At 46.5% G+C, this 15,014-nt stretch overlaps 2 long non-coding RNA genes across 2 annotated transcripts in view; one reads left to right on the top strand and one right to left on the bottom strand.

Annotated features, from left to right (window-relative positions):
- The window catches only part of LOC137541510 (uncharacterized), a 69,149-nt gene that overhangs the window by 40,912 nt on the left and 13,223 nt on the right, over nt 1–15,014 (top strand). The gene's annotated exons all lie outside the window — the stretch shown is intronic.
- LOC137541508 (uncharacterized) overlaps nt 4,637–15,014 on the bottom strand; it is a 198,080-nt gene continuing 187,702 nt past the window's right edge. The window contains exon 4 of the long non-coding RNA XR_011025182.1: nt 4,637–5,282. This is a non-coding gene — a long non-coding RNA (uncharacterized lncRNA). The remainder of the gene's footprint in view (nt 5,283–15,014) is intronic.

The raw sequence follows: 15,014 nt of genomic DNA, 5'->3' as shown, positions 1-15,014 counted from the left end.
CTAAAACAAACTCAAACACCCTACTCCCTGTTGCAACTACAGAGAGTCTTGTGCCCTAAACTAACGAAAGGAGTAAGCAACAAAGGGTCGACTATGTCCAACTCACCATCAGAAAAAATGTTTTTCTCCCATTATTTGAGATAGAATAGTACCTTCATGTTTAGAGAAAACAAACTCAATGACATTAGTGTCTTAGCAGTCTCAGGTTAAGGGGGGGGGGGAGGTTGAGGGGAGGAGGGTACAGGGGGGAGGGGAGCATATATTGCTAGAATAACAACATACATGGATAAAAACATATAAGTGTCAATGTAACATTTCAGCCTGCTACCATAATAGTTAACTAAAAGAGATTATTCTGTGTAGATAGTTAAAGATTATTATGTTATCCGGTGTCCAATACAGCAAGAGGTAGTATGCGGTTGGATATTTGAAATCAGAGAACCATTTGGAGTATGAGAAAGCAGCTGAGAAAAACATTTAAACCATTAATTCAAAAGCATGCCAGTAGGTGTCGCTGTTGTATTACAAATGGTTATATGGTGCTGATAAACTTATATTCAATTGAAAGTTGAAAGTGGGAACCTGTGGAAAAAAAACAAAATAGGGAAGTCATCCCAGGAGGAAAGTTATCTTGGTATGCTGTTATTGGTTGGGGAAGAGAGTCAGTAAACTGATTTGAATTATTACACAGTTAGTTTGTAATTTAAGGAAAACCAGCACACATCTATGCTATGAACATTGGAGCATGAGAAAAAAAAAAGGATCTAGTGGGCTGGTGTATTGATCCAGTGTCAAATTTTCCAAGGACCTAAATTCCAGACCTGTAAATCAGTGTATATAAGTAGATAGGTTGCTGCATTACTGTTCAGCGTTTTGGCTTGTTGGAGATGATTGGAATTGGAATATCCTGTTCCTCCATCCAAGCAGCTGCTTCAGCAGAAGTTGTAAAGAAGAGTGCTTTGCCTTTAAACAGGATCTTCAGCTTGGCTGGAAAAAGCATACTGTAATTAATCTGTTTGTCCCTGAGGCCTGCTTTAACAGCTTGGAATGTGGCCCTGAGTTTTTGTATTTCAGCAGAGAAATCTTGATAGATGGAGATTTTTTTGCCGTTATATTCCATTTGAGGAGCCAGCCTGGCTTTCTGCAGAATCTCGGTTTTGTCTCTGTAATTTAGCAATTTAGCAATCATAGGTCTCAGGGGTTTGCCTGGTGTTGGGTTCCCACCTGGGATTCTGTGCGCCCTTTCTATTGAAAAGGAGTGTGTGAGAACTAAGTTTGCATACCCCCCAACCGTCCCGTTTTCGTCGGGATTCTCCCGATTTGGGGGGGCCCTCCCGCTATCCCGGGCCCCCCCTCTCGAATCCCGACGGCTGGCAGAGAATAGAGGCGGAAAAACTGATCGAGGCTCCAGCCGCGGTACTGAGGGATGCGGGAGCCCGGCTTCAATACTTCCTCCCTCCCTCCCTCTGTGAATGCCCCCTAATGTATGTCCGTGTGCCCCCCTCTCCTCCCCTCCCTATAGGCAGAGTGAGCGCAGCGGAGCGGGCAGTCGGGTCCTCTTACCGCTGGCTGATGCACGCGTACTGTCTCTGGCATCGGACTTCCATGTGCTTCCTGTTTACTATGACGTCACAGGAAGCACATGGAGGTCGGATGCCAGAGACAGTACGCGTGCATCAGCCAGCGGTAAGAGGACCCGACTGCCCGCTCCGCTGCGCTCACTCTGCCTATAGGGAGGGGAGGAGAGGGGGGCACACGGACATACATTAGGGGGCATTCACAGAGGGAGGGAGGGAGGAAGTATTGAAGCCGGGCTCCCGCATCCCTCAGTACCGCGGCTGGAGCCTCGATCAGTTTTTCCGCCTCCATTCTCTGCCCAGGCGCCCCCCCCACCTAAAAGTGGCACCCTCCTCCCCACCCACGGTGACGGGCATTCTCCCCCCCTCCACTGACAACCCCCCTAATTAATCACATAATGGGACACTGGGGGCACATTAGGAGGGAGGGAGGGAGAAGCTTAATAGCGTCCATGCGGCATCCATGCCGCATACGCATCCCCGGGCTGGTGCCTCGATCGGGTTTTCTTTTCCCCCCCTCGGCCACCCTCACCACCCTCCTCCCCCTCCCACTGGCACCCTCCCTTTCGGGAGTAATTAATTACATTTTTTTAATAAAAAATAAATTAAAAAAAATAACATAAAATAGTGGGCGTGACTAGGGGGTTGGGGGCGTGGTCTAAGTGTCCCACTTTCGACACTTAAAATGTTGGGAGGTATGACGTTTGGAATGGTGGACTTCAGCCATTGTTCTAGAAAGTTCTCTGGGGCGGTTCCCTCTGACTTTTCAGGGAATCCCACAAACCGTAAATTGGATCTCCTTGATCTATTCTCTAGGTCATCTAATTTCAGAGCGTGTGAGGCTGAAGTTTTTATCATGGTATACTGTGCTGCTTGCATGGGTTTTATAGCATCTTCAATGTCACTGATTCTTCTATCTGATGCTGCAGCCTTTCCCTTAGTTTTCTCAAATCATCTTTTACCAGAGATAAGTCAGATTGTACTGTATCGAGTTTGGCTGTCACATTAACTTGTAATGCTCTTATTGCTTCTAGAAGCTCGGCTCTGGATGGCTCCCTCTCCCCCTTGTCTGATTCCCCATCACTAGATGTTTGTGCCCGCTTTTTTTTCCTGCTGGATTCCCCTTCATGAATCTTGGGGCTGGGGCATCTACTCACAGTTTGAGAGGTTGTGTGTTCTGTCTCCCCCTCCTGTTCCATGTCTGTGTCGTCGCTCGAGAGAGTGTCAGCTTGTATGACGGGCGGGTTGGCTGGGAACGGAGCGGCGCCATCTTGGCTGGCCCTGTGCGCATATTTAGCCAGCTTCTCTGCCGCCTCCTCGGCTCTGGCTTGCGCGGATTTCGGCATGTCGGGGCTCAATTGGGAGCTGAGGTGATCCGCCGTCACTGGGGCAAGGTTGCGTGGCAGTTGGGCTGCTGGGAGAATCAGGATACCGCAGGATTAGAGGTGAGGTGGAGGAGCCGCGGGAGATCGCGTCTTCACTCCTGCATAGCCGGCCACGCCCCCGGGAATATACAAATTTTTGATGACAAAGACTCCAAAGCTCACAAACTTGGTCATTGAGTATTTGTGTGTTAGGGTTAGAAAAAGTGGCCGGAGCTAACACCAGCCAAATACATACCCGGGCAACGCCGATTCATCAGCTATTATTCATAAAAGTGGATGGAGCCTACAAAAGCCAATCAAAATTAATCTATTGATTTTCAAGGGAAGTATTTCATTACTGCCATTCTTGCACTGTTGATGGCACAAGCCCCAAACTGGGTACAGTTATTTATTGGGTGACTGGGGTTCAAATGCAGAAAAGGGGTGGAGACACAAACAGCCCAAGACTGCAAAGCTCACAAATTTGGTCACTGAGTAATTAAGTAATTGTCTGTTACTATTAAAAAAGTGGGCATAGCCATCACCAGCCTAATACATACCCAGGCAATGCTGGGTCATCAGTGGGCGGAGACAAATAGAAATGTCACCGGGAAAATGTAAACTACAGCCATTCTTACACTGTTAACGGTAGAGTTCTCAAACTTTGCACAGTTGGTCACTGGGTTACTGGGATTAATATTCATAAAAGAGGGTGGAGCCTACAAAAGCCAATCCAAATTCATTTATTGCTTTTCAAGGGGAATATTCAATTGCTGCCATTCTTGCACTGTTAAGGACACAAGCTTAAAACCTGGTACAGTTGGTCATTTGGTGACTGGGGTTCTGTTAGCTTGATTCCTTCCGAGGTGGCTGCACGATCACTTTAGCAGCAGTCAGACCTATGGATTCAACTCCCTGGTTTTAGTGAGTAGCCTCTCTCCAGCTGGGAGATGCAATGATCACGACACTTAAGTTGGTGAAAATGCATCTGAAATCTTTATTTACAGGTTAGTCTTATATACACCCTGATGTAGGGGAAAGAACCAGGTTAAACCGGTGTGCCCATGTGAAGTAGTGGAGACAATAGAACAGACATGGTAGAGACAGCAAAAACAATAGCATGTGTTGTTCTGTAAACACTGGCAGAGGTAGAATTTGTGCATGTGTTAATTTCTCAATGGACCAGGTTTTTTAACAACAATGCGTGACTAGGTCTGAGTCTTCAGATCTCTGTCACAGTGGCTTGTATGGTAATATACCAACTGGGTATTGAAATACAGGTATTGTATTCTGTCTCTCAAAGGTGTCTGGAACTTCTAGAGTGTTAATTATTAATGTATCTGTAAAGCACTGTGTGGAGGAATGTGCTGCTGACTAGTTGGAGCAATGATGTCATTTTAAGATAGATTTGATGTGCTGTATATATTTTAATATCGGTGATTTAAGTAGCACATTAATAAAACCTTTCAACCCAACCTTTGATCCCAACCTTTTGTAAAAGGGCGGGATCACCCAGAGAACATCACCATGCGTCCTCCTGAGTATGTTCCCTGTGTGGTTGCTGTGGGTATGCAAGCCCTACACATGGATATGAGATTAGGAATGCACTGTGCACAACAGCATAGAATTATTATACACATGATTACCCCCACTATGGTGATTATCAGCTGTTGGATGAATGCAGTACCAGGCAACCACCCAAAACCCCAGTCCCACCAATTGCTACTGATATCTTCCTTGATTTCCTTTGCTAACTCACTTAGTGTTTTAATATGGCTTTGTATTGAGTGGTCAGAAAGGCAAAAATCTGAAGAGTTCAATATGTTGATAGCAATGAATGCCCATATGTTGTCCTTGGTATCTAATAAGTTTGGTTTTAACTCCAAAGTGGAGACGTCAATGTCTCTTGCATTTATCACTTTCTTGGGTAAGGAGGGGCATATCGAGGGTAGGTCCTCAGGGTGGTGAGAACATGCTGCAAACAACCAGACCATGGTTGCCAGCATTGTGCCTGCTGCACAGAGTGCTATTGCTGCTTGAATGGGAACTCTTCCAGGAGTAGAGGTGTACATTGGCATTGTACTGATGCTTCCGTCTGGATCCAACTGGAACTCGTCTGATACTGGTCACTCGCTCTGGTCCGCGCGCGTGGGACCCAGAGGTGGGGCTTCCTTCAATCTCGATGCGTGGATCCACACAGGGGAGTCGTCTGTCAGCACCGCAGTTCTGGTCACTGCCTGGACTGTCGCAGGGGGTCCGTAGGGTGGGTCCAGCGACTTCAACTTATGGAGGGCCTTCACCAGGACTCTGTCTCCAGGTTTGAATGGGTGGGTCGGTGCACCTGTTGGCAAAGGAAACGAAAGCGAAATATCACCATAATCACTATTCAATTTTTCAATCAATTTTGCTACATATTCCTCTTGTATCTGCTGCAAGTCTCCAGGTATCAGAATTAATGGACTCGGTGTCCATGGGGTTGGGAAGGGTCTCCCCATCAAAATTTCGAAAGGAGATAACCTGGTTCTTGGGTCTGGAGTCATTCTGACTTCAGCAAGAATCGCAGGTAAGTACTGGTCCCACTTATGGTAGGTACCCTCCGTTGCCTTCCTCAGTTTGTCCTTCAGTGTGCGATTCATTCTTTCAACAACACCTGCACTCTGGGGGTGATATGGTATGTGGAACTTCCAATCTATAGCCAACTGTTCAGCTATGGACTGTGTTACCTTTGCAGTGAATGGGGTTCCATTGTCAGAGCTGATTCTGACCGGACAACCCCACCTGGGAATAATTTCTTTGCACAAAATCTTTGCTACAGTTTTTGCATCCTCTTTCCTTACCACAAAAGCCTCTGGCCATCTGCTGAATCTGTCAACAATTACCAAAAGAATTTTACACCCGTTTGTTGCCTTTGGCATGTGTGTAAAATCGATTTGTAATTCCTGAAATGGCCCTTGTGGGGGCAGTAAGTGTTCATGGTGGCCTACTTTTTTACCTTGGACATTGTTTCTAGCACAAAACCTTTTACTTACCTCCTCCATTGTTTGCTTGAGTCCCTTGTGGCCTAAACCATGTATTTGTAGTATAAGAACAGGGGCTGCTACTTGAGGAATTCATACCACTCCTCCTTTTGACCATAGACCGTTAGCGTCTTTGGTCAACCCTTGGGTCTCCCAATAAGTAATGTCTGCTGGTGTTGCAAATGCTTGGAGTTGGGACAGCATGACGTTATTTTCAGGTGTGAGCGGTACCAGCGGGGCATTTAGAAGAACCTCAGTTGCATGATTAAGTGTGACATGAGAAGCTGCTTTTGCATGCTTGTCTGCTAACCTGTTTCCCTGGGCAACTAGTGTCATTGAGGTTGTGTGCGCCTGGCACTTAATGACTGCAATGGCTTCTGGGAGTTGAATCGCTGCAAGAAGATTTGTAATGAGCTGTGCATGCGCAATTGGTTTACCTGCCGCTGTCGTGAACCCTCTATGCTGCCATATTACCCCAAAGTCGTGACACACTGAAAATGCGAATCTAGAGTCTGTGTACACATTTACTCGCTTGTTAGCCATGATTTCACAAGCTCTGGTGAGTACGATTAACTCAGCAGCTTGTGCTGATGATACAGGAGCTGGCATGGCCTCCAGAACTGTATCAGGCAATTGTACAACTGCATAACCAGCATGAAATGTGTGATCATCTGGTCGTGTGCAGGAGCCATCTACAAAAACATCGTCTGCATCAGGAAAGGGGACGCTTTGTAGGGTGGGGCGGGGGCTTGTGGCAATGTGAATTCGTTCTGCACATTCATGTTGTTCTGATATCTCATCTTGTAGCCCCTTGAATCCTAGGAGAGAGTTCAAGAACAACATTGGTGCAGTTGTTGGTGCACAGTAGTGAACCTTGAGCCCTGGAGTGGTGGTAAGGATAACATCATATCCCGCCAACCGTTGGGCAGTCATGTGTTGTGTAGACAGATTTTTTTAGGAGGTGAAGGACAGAGTGTGACATGTAGAGTGTTGTATGGAGAGGTGGTGAACTTTAGCACGTTCTGTTTGAGGAATGCCTCAATCATTGGCGCTAGAGCTTCTTCCTTTGCTTTCTGGATGGGATATTGTTTTAAGTACACAGGCGTATGTGGCTTAACAGTTGCCTTGTACGGTGTGCAGGGGAGAAAACCAACATCGAATGAATCTTGTGCCCATGTCTCTTGAGGGATTTCTTCAAGAGAACTGGGAACAAGTGCTTGCTCACAAGTTAGAGTATGTACACAGTCAATAGAGAATCCCCCTCCCCCGTTTGGCAGGAGAGAGATGCCTAAAGCTATCATTAAATCCCTCCCCAGTAAATTTGAGGGACAAGTCGGCAATATGGCAAAAGAATGATCTGTTAAAAATTCCTTCCGAGGTGGCTGCACGATCACTTTAGCAGCAGTCAGACCTATGGATTCAACTCCCTGGTTTTAGTGAGTAGCCTCTCTCCAGCTGGGAGATGCAATGATCACGACACTTAAGTTGGTGAAAATGCATCTGAAATCTTTATTTACAGGTTAGTCTTATATACACCCTGATGTAGGGGAAAGAACCAGGTTAAACCGGTGTGCCCATGTGAAGTAGTGGAGACAATAGAACAGACATGGTAGAGACAGCAAAAACAATAGCATGTGTTGTTCTGTAAACACTGGCAGAGGTAGAATTTGTGCATGTGTTAATTTCTCAATGGACCAGGTTTTTTAACAACAATGCGTGACTAGGTCTGAGTCTTCAGATCTCTGTCACAGTGGCTTGTATGGTAATATACCAACTGGGTATTGAAATACAGGTATTGTATTCTGTCTCTCAAAGGTGTCTGGAACTTCTAGAGTGTTAATTATTAATGTATCTGTAAAGCACTGTGTGGAGGAATGTGCTGCTGACTAGTTGGAGCAATGATGTCATTTTAAGATAGATTTGATGTGCTGTATATATTTTAATATCGGTGATTTAAGTAGCACATTAATAAAACCTTTCAGGTTCAAAATCAGAAAAGAGGGTGGAGCCACAGCCAATCAGATTTGTTTCATTTCAATGCAAATTATTGATGCCAAACAATGCAAAGCTCACAAACTAGGCCATTGAGTCATTGTGTGTTTGGGTTAGAAAAGTGGGCGGAGCCAACACCAACCAAATACATACCCGGGCAATGCCGGGCAATCAGCTAGTAATTTATAAAAATGGCAGATCTCTCAGACTTTCAAAGAGGCCAAATTGTTGGTGCTCGTATGGCAGGCGCTACTGTAACAAAAACTGCCCGAATGCTTGGATATTTCAAGAGGTACTGTCTCAAAAGAAAGGACTGCCTTTGAGAGAGAAGGAAAAACGTCCTCAGCAAAGCACAGGTGTGGCCGAAAGTCGAAGTTGTCTGAGAGAGACCGTCGGACTCTAAATCGAATTGTTACAAAAGCTCGCAAGACCACGGCTCCTAAAATCACTGCAGAGCTGAATGAACACCTGCAGAACCCAGTTTCCACAAAAACTGTTCATTGGGAGCTGCACAAATCTGGATTCCACGGAAGAACTGCAATTAGAAAACCTCTGCTCTCAATGACAAATGTTTCAAAGCGTGTGAGAAGAGTGGTGTAGAAACCACCAGAATTGGTCCCTCGAGCAGTGGAAAAATTAGATTTTCTCTGACGAATCATCGCTTACCTTATTTCTGGCCGAGTGTACGTTTGGAGACAGCCGAAAGAAGCATTTCATCCAGACTGCCTTCTCCGAACCATAAAACATGGCGGGGTTCTGTGATGATCTGGGGTGCTATTTCTTGGAAATCCGCCAGGCAAATGATTTCCCTTTTGTAACGATGGGTGTCAACACGCAGAGAGAATCTGATTACTGGTGATCTGCAGAATCACCCGCAATGCAGATATACACCAGATTATGGATGATCTGCAGTATCACCAATAATCCGGGTATGTCTAACCTCTGGACACCAGTATAATGTGAGTGTTTGGTGTAACAGTACAACTCTGAGTATAGACCACCAGGGACCCCGGTGGCCTGAGTGACTTGAGGAATACTCCCCTGACTGTGGGGAATATTCCTGTAGCCTGAGGACTCCCTAGGAGAGGGACCCAGGCTGGGTTGCAGGAAGCCCTGCTGCTAATATGAACAAACTGGCCCTAACTAGGTGTGAGGGCCTATTCTCTATGCCCTGGAACCGGGCTAAGGCAAATACACATACAATACAATCCTAGCTCTGGGTGTGAGGTCCGTGATCACAACACCCTGGAACTAGCCTACCGAATACCCTAGTCTTGGGTGTGAGGTCCGTGATCACAACACCCCGGAACTAGTCTAGAGCATAACATAGAACTGACACAATATCCTAGTCTTGGGTGTGAGGTCCATAGTCACAACACCCCGGAACTGGGCTAAAGCATAACATAGAACTGACACAGTATCCTAGTCTTGGGTGTAAGGTCCGTAGACACAACACCCTGGAACTGGTCTAAAGCATAACATAGAACTGACACAGTATCCTAGTCTTGGGTGTGAGGTCCGTAGTCACAACACCCTGGAACTGGTCTAAAGCATAACATAGAACTGACACAGTATCCTAGTCTTGGGTGTGAGGTCTGTAGTCACAACACCCTGGAACTGGTCTAAAGCATAACACAGAACTGACACAGTATCCTAGTCTTGGGTGTGAAGTCCGTAGTCACAACACCCTGGAACTGGTCTAAAGCATAACATAGAACTGACACAGTATCCTAGTCTTGGGTGTGATGTCCGTAGTCACAACACCCTGGAACTGGTCTAAAGCATAACATAGAGCTGACACAGTATCCAAGTCATGGGTGTGAGGTCCGTAGTCACAACACCCTGGAACTGGTCTAAAGCATAACATAGCCACAAGAGTAATCTAGCTCAGTGTGAATCCCTAGGTCCACCTGGCTCTTAACACACTGTAGGATCTGACTGTGGTCTGTGTGCCAACACATAAGCATTCGCAACGGCAGACAACGTGAGACTGAAGGACAAGCAGCTATATAGTGCAGCGCAGATCAGCGCCGCCCAGTCCCTTTCAGCCAACCGCCGTTCGTTCTGGGATCAGCTGACCAGTAGAGTCAGCTGACCCCTTTCTGCTTCCCATAAAGCTTCTGCCTCTCAGCGCGCGCGTGCGTATTTCTCAGCCTATGTGCACAGGAAGGCTGAACCACATCAGACACATGTCGCCGCGCAGAAACCGCCGGGCTGAACGCGGAACCAGCTGCCGCGCAGTCAGAGCACGCGGCGGCTTTTCCACAATCCTTCACAGTACCCCCCCCCCCCCCCCGAGGAGTGGACTCCGAACACTTCCCGCCAGGCTTCCCAGGATGTAAGTCATGGAACTCTTTCCTTAACTCCTCTGCGTGCATGCGACATTCTGTCACCCGAGTCCTATCCTCCACATCATAACCTTTCCAGTGCACCAGATACTGCACGGAGTTCTGCACTAGCCGTGAGTCCAGAATCTTTTCAACCTCATACTCAGGTTGATCATCAATCAACACAGGGGGGGGGGAGCAGAATCCACCTGTACTGCCGGCTTGAGCAATGACACGTGGAAAGATCTTACACCTCGCATACTGGTAGGAAGATCTACAGCATAAGTGACAGCATTAATCTTTTTGGTCACTGGAAAAGGCCCAACAAACCTAGGCCCCAATTTGGGTGACAGTTGTTTCAGTGCCAGGTGTCGCGTAGACACCCAGACCAAATCTCCTGGTGAAAAGTCCCATTCAGTAGACCGCCTTTTGTCCGCCTGTTTTTTCTGAGACTTGAATGCCTACTCCAAATTTGTTTTCACCATAGCCCAAATCTGTTTTAACGCCCCCTGCCAATCCTCTAATGCTGGGAAAGGACTAGATGTCACTGGCAAAGGAGCAAACTTAGGTGACCTTCCTGACACCACCTGAAATAGGGAAAACCCAGAGGAAGAACTTCTCAGATTGTTGTGCGCAAACTCTGCAAAAGGCAAAAACTTAACCCAGTCGGTTTGCGCATCAGCCACATAACATCTGAGAAACTGTTCCATGGATTGGTTGACTCTTTCTGTCTGGCCATTGGTCTGCGGGTGGTAGCCTGATGAAAACGAAAGATCCATGCCCATTAGATGACAAAATGCCCTCCAGAACTTAGAAACGAATTGGACTCCCCTATCTGACACCACATTCTCCGGAATGCCGCGCAGCCGGAAAATGTGCTGGATGAAGAGATTAGCCAGCTCCTGGGCTGAGGGGAGTCCTTTCAGAGGGACAAAATGGGCCATCTTGCTGAATCTGTCTACTACCACTCAAATGACAGACATGCCTTCTGACCTGGGGAGTTCACCCACAAAATCCATGGACAGATGAGTCCACGGTTCATTTGGCACCGGCAAAGGCTGCAAAGTTCCCACTGGTGCCTGATGGGAAGGTTTACTCCTAGCACACACAGCACACTCTCTCACAAACTCCTTACAGTCCGTGGCTAAAGATGGCCACCATGCACACCTGGCAAGGAGATCCTGTGTCCTGGTGGCCCCTGGATGACCAGCATTCTTATGAGAATGAAATAACTGTAAGAGCTGTAGGCGAAAAGGCAGGGGCACAAACAACACTCCCTCAGGCTTTCCTTCAGGAACATCCTGCTGATATGGGGCCAGTGTGGCAGCCCAATCCTTCCAGGTATCTGTGGCTGCCAAAACCACCTTCCAAGGCAGAATAGTCTCGGGTGCTGAGGGCTGTGCCGTCTCGGGCTCGAAACACCTGGACAAGGCATCAACCTTAACGTTTTTACTACCAGGAGTGTATGTAATTACAAAATTGAATCTGGAAAAGAACAGTGACCACCGGGCCTGTCGGGGACTGAGTCTCTTAGCGTTTTCTATGTACTCTAAATTTTTATGGTCCGTGTTAACCATAAAATAATGATAATGTGTTCTGCTCCCTCTAGCCAATGCCGCCATTCCTCAAAGGCTAACTTGATGGCCAGGAGTTCTCAGTTACCTATATCGTAGTTTCTCTCTGCTGGGGAAAACCTACGAGAGAAGTAGGCACATGGGTGAAGCTTACCCTGCAAACCAGAACGCTGAGACAGCACAGCCCCCACCCTCACCTCTGAGGCATCGACCTCCAGTATAAAAGGGAAGGTGACATCAACGTGTCTCAAAATTGGTGCAGAACAAAACAGTTTCTTCAGTGTGTCAAACGCCATAAGAGCCTCCTCGGACCAGTGGTAAGTATCAGCCCCCTTCTTGGTAAGACTGGTGAGGGGCGCGACCACTGTAGAGTACTCCTTTATAAATCTCCTGTAGTAATTTGCAAAAAACCAGGAATCTCTGGATGGCCTTCAAACCCAGAGGCTGCGGGCAGTCCAGCATTGCAGAGACCTTCCCAGGATCCATAGATAGGCCCGAGGTGGATATTAAATACCCCAAGAAAGCAACAGAGGTCACCTCAAAAATACACTTTTCCAGTTTGGCATACAATTGATTTTGTCTTAGTCTTCCCAGCACGAACTTGACATGTCTCCGATGCTCTGAAAGAGTAGCTGAAAAGATCAGTATATCATCGAGATATAGCAAGGCAAATTTGCCCAAAATCGGTCTAAAGACCTCGTTAATCAGCTCTTGGAAGACGGCAGGAGCGTTGCACAACCCGAAGGGCATCACCAGATACTCGTAATGCCCATCGGGTGTATTAAAGAATGTCTTCAACTCATCACCGTCCCTGATACGTACAAGGTTGTATGCACCCCTTAAGTCCAATTTCGAGAAAATTTTAGCATTTGTGATCTGAGAAAATAAATCATCAATCATAGGCAGGGGGTAACGATTTTTTACTGTGATCTTGTTTACGCCCCGATAGTCAATGCAGGGACGTAGGCCCCCATCTTTTTTCTTGCCAAAAAAGAACCCGGCCCCCGCAGGTGACCGAGAGGGGCGGATAAAACCCTTGGCTACATTTTCTTTGATGTATTCTTGCATTGCCAATTTCTCTGGCCCGGACAAGTTATATAGATGACCCCTAGGGGGCATACAACCAGATCTTAAGTCAACTGGACAATCAAAGGGACGGTGAGGAGGCAGTCTATCTGCTCAACAAAAGTTAGATGGCGCTGCCTGAATAAAGCTAAAAAGATCCTGATACTGCCCACCTGCTGCTTCCCAGATGAGGTGGGTATCCCCCTCCTCCCACCTTAAAAAACACTACTTTCAAATCCTAATTATGGGTGCGCAGGTGCTGAATAATATGGATGGAGAATTAATCGATAATAAATGGATCAATATTTTATTATAAAAGTCAAAATTACATGCATAATCCACATGCATTACCCTCAATCACACTGTATCCACACATGCATGGGAGTCATATGGTGTCCATTAAAAAATGTGTAAATTACATATATACTTAGAGACTCCGCAGGGTTTTTCTTTAAAAATACTAAAAGACTGAAAGAGTATCTCTAATCAATCCCACAGTTCCGTGGCTGTTATCAGCTTTCCCTGTATATGTTTATGTCCCAAACAAATTGTTGTCCACAAATATGCACTATATATACTGTTTGGTGGGTTTTGAAAAAAAAAGGTTGATGTCACCTGACACTGTGGTATTCCTGATGCTTAGTTCGTTTTGAACTCCCGACCTGGGTAGCGGCGAGCTACGCTTTGATCTCCGTGGCTCCACGTAGGTACTGGACGGTGTCACCGGCCGAGTTCTCCTATAGTCTCGTGGGAACTCGCCGGACTCTCCAGTCATACAACTCAGAGCGCTCCTGCGCGGTGACGTCACGTCTTTTCCCAGTGGTATGGAGCTGCGTATTGGTCCGCTCTATTTTGTGTTAAGCTCCGGGTTTTCACCTTGCTGTTTTGCGTTCCACGGCGCTTCCTGGATTGGATGCGTTCCACAGCGCTTCCTGGATTGCAAGAGTTGAAATAAACAGCAGATTTTTTAGCATCAACTTCAGATGTCAGTCAAACCTCCTAGTGCTCGGTACTTCAGCAGTCAATGGGGCGCCCCTACAGACTGACTTTGATTGACATGTTTCGACAATAACTATTGTCTTCCTCAGAATCAGTACTGATTCTGAGGAAGACAATAGTTATTGTCGAAACATGTCAATCAAAGTCAGTCTGTAGGGGCGCCCCATTGACTGCTGAAGTACCGAGCACTAGGAGGTTTGACTGACATCTGAAGTTGATGCTAAAAAATCTGCTGTTTATTTCAACTCTTGCAATCCAGGAAGCGCTGTGGAACGCATCCAATCCAGGAAGCGCCGTGGAACGCAAAACAGCAAGGTGAAAACCCGGAGCTTAACACAAAATAGAGCGGACCAATACGCAGCTCCATACCACTGGGAAAAGACGTGACGTCACCGCGCAGGAGCGCTCTGAGTTGTATGACTGGAGAGTCCGGCGAGTTCCCACGAGACTATAGGAGAACTCGGCCGGTGACACCGTCCAGTACCTACGTGGAGCCACAGAGATCAAAGCGTAGCTCGCCGCTACCCAGGTCGGGAGTTCAAAACGAACTAAGCATCAGGAATACCACAGTGTCAGGTGACATCAACCTTTTTTTTTTCAAAACCCACCAAACAGTATATATAGTGCATATTTGTGGACAACAATTTGTTTGGGACATAAACATATACAGGGAAAGCTGATAACAGCCACGGAACTGTGGGATTGATTAGAGATACTCTTTCAGTCTTTTAGTATTTTTAAAGAAAAACCCTGCGGAGTCTCTAAGTATATATGTAATTTACACATTTTTTAATGGACACCATATGACTCCCATGCATGTGTGGATACAGTGTGATTGAGGGTAATGCATGTGGATTATGCATGTAATTTTGACTTTTATAATAAAATATTGATCCATTTATTATCGATTAATTCTCCATCCATATTATTCAGCACCTGTGCACCCATAATTAGGATTTGAAAGTAGTCTATCTGCTGCCTTAGGACAAAATACATCAGCAAATTCTTTATACTGCTCTGGCAATCCTTACACCTGAATTCTGGTGTTACCCATGGTTACCTTCGCCAAACAATGATGATGGCAGTGGGTAGACCAGTT

Source organism: Hyperolius riggenbachi, chromosome 12 (genome assembly GCF_040937935.1).
Source record: "Hyperolius riggenbachi isolate aHypRig1 chromosome 12, aHypRig1.pri, whole genome shotgun sequence".
Classification (NCBI taxonomy): Eukaryota; Metazoa; Chordata; class Amphibia; order Anura; family Hyperoliidae; genus Hyperolius; species Hyperolius riggenbachi.
This window is presented reverse-complemented; position numbering and strand designations above follow the sequence as displayed.